The sequence below is a fragment of the Vulpes vulpes genome, chromosome 5 (assembly GCF_048418805.1).
Source record: "Vulpes vulpes isolate BD-2025 chromosome 5, VulVul3, whole genome shotgun sequence".
Lineage (NCBI taxonomy): Eukaryota > Metazoa > Chordata > Mammalia > Carnivora > Canidae > Vulpes > Vulpes vulpes.
In genome coordinates this window covers 2,723,377-2,728,404 of record NC_132784.1, presented here as the reverse complement: position 1 = coordinate 2,728,404, position 5,028 = coordinate 2,723,377, and positions in this window count along the sequence as shown.

Here is a 5,028-nt window from a genome sequence, read left to right as displayed (position 1 = left end):
GCAAGGCTATCATGCCAAGTGCCAATACAATGTGAGTGGGAAGTCAGGCAGCAACAGGGCACAGCCAGGCCAACAGGCAGCAGAGCCAGATCTCATATCTACTCCCTGGCCCTAAGACCTCTGCAGACTCCATGGGCCTTTTGCTCAGTCTGGCCCCTTCTGACTCTTGGTGGCCTTGTAGCATCAGGCCCTTTGAACAGTTGGGATGCGATCTCATTCCTGGACACATTCCTTACCTCCCTTTTCTCCTCCCACACAAAAGCCACAGGCCATATAAAAATCCAGCAGGCCCTCTCCTCAGGTGCCGAGACTTGCTCCAGGCCTTCCTTCTGCCCCTTCTACAAAGCCTTGTTTGGTAATTCCCTTGGAGTTCCCCACTGCCTAGCTACTTCCATTGACCACACTTTTGGTCAGCTAAGTCATTAGTTGGAATACAGCCCCTTCAGGAAGAAGACAAGCCACAAATGGACTTGGGGACCTTGTAGCCTCTCTTGGATCTGGACTAGGGAAAAGCTCAGGTGGCTTGCCGACCTGTCTGGGCCCTTTACTTCCTTCCTGATCCACACATCTTGAAATCACCTGACTTTCTCTGGTGCTAGGTTGAGCCATGCAGTTCAAAGACCTCTGTTCTTGAGCCTCTTTTTCAGGAAGTTGGCCTTGAGAAAAACTATCTGCTTCGGGAACAAGAACTCACTATGAAGGTCAACTTTAGGGGCTTGACTCTCTGAGATCAGCATCCTTGTAAAGAGTCCTCAGATGGTTCTAGAGCTGGCAGTCCTGCTTTTCAGTATTTGAGTATATCTTACTATTTGCTTTTTAAAATCATGACATTTATAAAAATTCTAATTCCAGCATAGTTAACGTGTAGTGCTATATTTGTTTCAGGTATACAATATAGTGATTCAAAAATTCCACATTTAACTCAATGCTTATCAAGATAATGTACACTTAATCTCTTTCAGTTATTTTACCCTTCTCCCAATCACCTCCCTTCTGATAACCATCAGTTTGTTCTCTATAGGTAAGAGTCTGTGTTTGGTTTGTCCCTCTCTTTTTTCCCTTTGTTCATTTGTTTTGTTTCCTAAATTCCACATATGACTGAAATAATGTAATATTTGTCTTTCTCTTGACTGGATTATTTAACTTAGCATAATGCACTCTAGCTTCACTCAGTTCCTCTTTATGGCTGAGTAATGTTCCATTATATACATAAACCACATTTTCTTTACCCATTTGTTTATCAAAGGACACCTAGGTTGCTCCCATAATTTGACTGTCATAAACAATGCTGCAATAAACATAGGGGTGCAGGTATCTCTTTGAATTAGTGTTCCCATATTCTTTGGATAAATACCCCAGTAGTGATTACTGGATCACAGGGTAGTTTTTTTTTTTTTTTTTTTTTTTTTTTTGAGGAACTTCCATACTGTTTTCCACAGTTTGCATTCTCACCAACAGTGCGTGAGGATTCCCATTTCTCCACATCCTTGGCAACACTTGCTGTTTCTTCTGTTTTTGTTTTTATGGCCATTCTGAAGGTGTGAGGTGATATCTTATTGTGGTTTTGATTTGCATTTTCCTGATGATATGTGATAGTGAGCATCTTTTCATGTGTCTGTCAGCCATCTGGATGTCTTTGGAGAAATGTGTCTTCATGTCTTCTGCCCATTTTTAATTGGATTATTTGTTTTTTGGGTGTTGAGTTGTATGTTTTTAATACTCTATTGGATATGTCATTTGCAACTATTTTCTCCCACTTTGTAGATTGTCTTTTAGTTTTGTTGGTTGTTTCCTTCACTATGCAGAAGATTTTTATTTTGTTGTAGTCCTAATAGTTTTTCTTTTGTTTCTTTGCTTCAGAAGACATATCTAGAAAGAAGTTGCTATAGCTGATGTCAAAGAGGTTACTGCCTGTGTTCTCCTCTAGGATTTTTATGTTTTCAGGTCTCACATTTAGGTCTTTAATCCATTTTAGTTTACTTTTATGTATAGTATAAGAAAGTGGTCCAGTTTCATTCTTTCACATGTAGCTGTCCTGTTTTCCTAACACCATTTATTGAAGAGACTGCATTTTTCTCATTGCATATTCTTGCCCCCTTTGTTGAAGATTAATTGACCACATAATTATGGGTTTATTTGTGGGCTTTCTAATCTGTTCTATTGATCTATGTGTTTATTTTTGTGTCAGTGCTATATTGTTTTGAGTGTTATTGCTTTGTCTGTACATCTGGAATTTTATCATGACCCTTTTATCTATGCCAATAAGAGTATTTTGGATGTAATGCAACTAATTTAGGCATTGGTCAGCTGTTCTGTATGCCTTTCTTGATTCAGTCTCTAATTTCTTCACTGTTCCCCCATCATCCTTCATGCTCTTTTCCCCTCAGCTCTGACAATGTCCCAGCTCCCTCCCATTTACTATGTCTCTACTCCCCCATGCCTCCCCCAAAAATGAGCAAGGACTAGGCAAAAAAGTATTCTGTGCAAGAGGAATATCAGAATACATCAAGAGCCAGAGTATGTCCCACATTGGCAGGGGAGAAATGGAAACTACTTTAGCTTGGTCCTTGGCCAGATTGGAGTTGCTTCCCTGAGTTAGTGTGGCACTGAGGGAGCCACACAGAGAGAGATAAAGAAGACTCCAGTACACATAGATCAATGGAACAGAATAGAGAACCCAGAAGTGGACCCTCAACTTTATGGTCAACTAATACTCGATAAAGGAGGAAAGACTATCCACTGGAAGAAAGACAGTCTCCTCAATAAATGGTGCTGGGAAAATTGGGCATCCACATGCAGCAGAATGAAACTAGACCACTCTCTTGCACCATACACAGAGATAAACTCAAAATGAATGAAAGATCTAAATGTGAGACAAGATTCCATCAAAATCCTAGAGGAGAACACAGGCAAAACCCTTTCTGAACTCGGCCACAGTAACTTCTTGCAAGATACATCCATGAAGGCAAAAGAAACAAAAGCAAAAATGAACTATTGGGACTTCATCAAGATAAGAAGCTTTTGCACAGCAAAGGATACAGTCAACAAAACTCAAAGACAACCTACAGATGGGAGAGGATATTTGCAAATGACCTATCAGATAAAGGGCTAGTATCCAAGATCTATAAAGAACTTATTAAACTCAACACCAAAGAAACAAACAATCCAATCATGAAATGGGCAAAAGACATGAACAGAAATCTCACAGAGGAAGACATGGACATGGCCAACATGCACATGAGAAAATGCTCCGCATCACTTGCCATCAGGGAAATACAAATCAAAACCACAATGAGATCCCACCTCACACCAGTGAGAATGGGGAACATTAACAAGGCAGGAAACCACAAATGTTGGAGAGGATGCGGAGAAAAGGGAACCCTCTTACACTGTTGGTGGGAATGTGAACTGGTGCAGCCACTCTGGAAAACTGTGTGGAGGTTCCTCAAAGAGTTAAAAATAGACCTGCCCTACGACCCAGCAATTGCACTGCTGGGGATTTACCCCAAAGATTCAGATGCAATGAAACTCCGGGACACCTGCACCCCGATGTTTCTAGCAGCAATGTCCACAATAGCCAAACTGTGGAAGGAGCCTCGGTGTCCATCGAAAGATGATGGATAAAGAAGATGTGGTCTATGTGTACAATGGAATATTCCTCAGCCATCAGAAATGACAAATACCCACCATGTGCTTCAACGTGGATGGAACTGGAGGGTATTATGCTGAGTGAAGTAAGTCAGTCAGAAAAGGACAAACATTATATGGTCTCATTCATTTGGGGAATATAAATAATAGTGAAAGGGAATAGAAGGGAAGGGAGAAGAAATGAGTGGGAAATATCAGGAAGGGAGACAGAACATGAAGACTCCTAACTCTGGGAAACGAACTAGGGGTGGGGGAAGGGGAGGAGGGCGGGGGGTGGGAGTGACTGGGTGACGGGCACTGGGGGTTATTCCATATGTTGGTAAATTGAACACCAATAAAAAATAAATTTAACAAACAAACAAAAAAAGACTCCAGTACAGGGACACCTGAGTGGCTCAGTGGTTGAACAGCTGCCATTGGCTCAGGTTGTGATCCTGGGATCCTGGGATCAAGTCTCACATCAGGCTCCCCTTGGCAACCCTGCTTCTCTCTCTGCCTATGTCTCTGCCTCTCTCTCTGTGTCTCTTATGAATAAATAAATAAAAAATATATTTTTTTAAAGTAGATCCCAGTACATCAGAAGTTATAGCTCCCAGGGATCTCCTGGATGGAGAGATTGAAGGCAAAGTAAATAGAAAAGTCTGGAGGGGTCAGGGAGACATTTTTAAATATTTACAAATGTTTGTATTTGAAATTTTTCCTTATTTTATGAATTTTGTGCACTTAAAGTAAAATGCCAGTACTAACACTTGTATTCCTGTATGAACCCAGATAAAACTGACAATACTGGACTTGTCCTCTTGTTCCACTATGGTAACCACTTCACCACTGCAGTCTTGAGTAGCTGAAATGGCCTTGGAGAGTCAGCACAAATGGGTGTAGGGATCTACCTCTTTCACATATCTATGGATATTGACGCAAAGTCAAATGGTCGCATATCTTGGAAAGTTAGAGAACAACAACTGAGCTAGTGAATATAGCAAGGTTATAGAGTATATGGGATCCATATATAACAATCAATTTATATCTATATAATAGCAATGAACTTCAAGAAATGAAATGTAAAAATAGTACTATTTATAATAACAAAAATAAAATACTTAGGGATAAATTTAACAAAATGTGTATATATAAAACACTGTATGTGTATATATAAAACACTGTATATTGAAAATCTCAAAAGATTGCTGAGAAAAAATGAAAAAACGAAATAAGTGATGATGTATATACCATGAGTTTGGATTAGTGGACTAAGTGTTAAAGTGACACTTTTCTCCACATTGATCTATGAATTCAACATAATCCCAATCAAAATCCTAGCAAACTTTTTGCAGACATTGAAAAGCTGGTTCCAAATGTATAAGGAGAGGGAAACCTGGA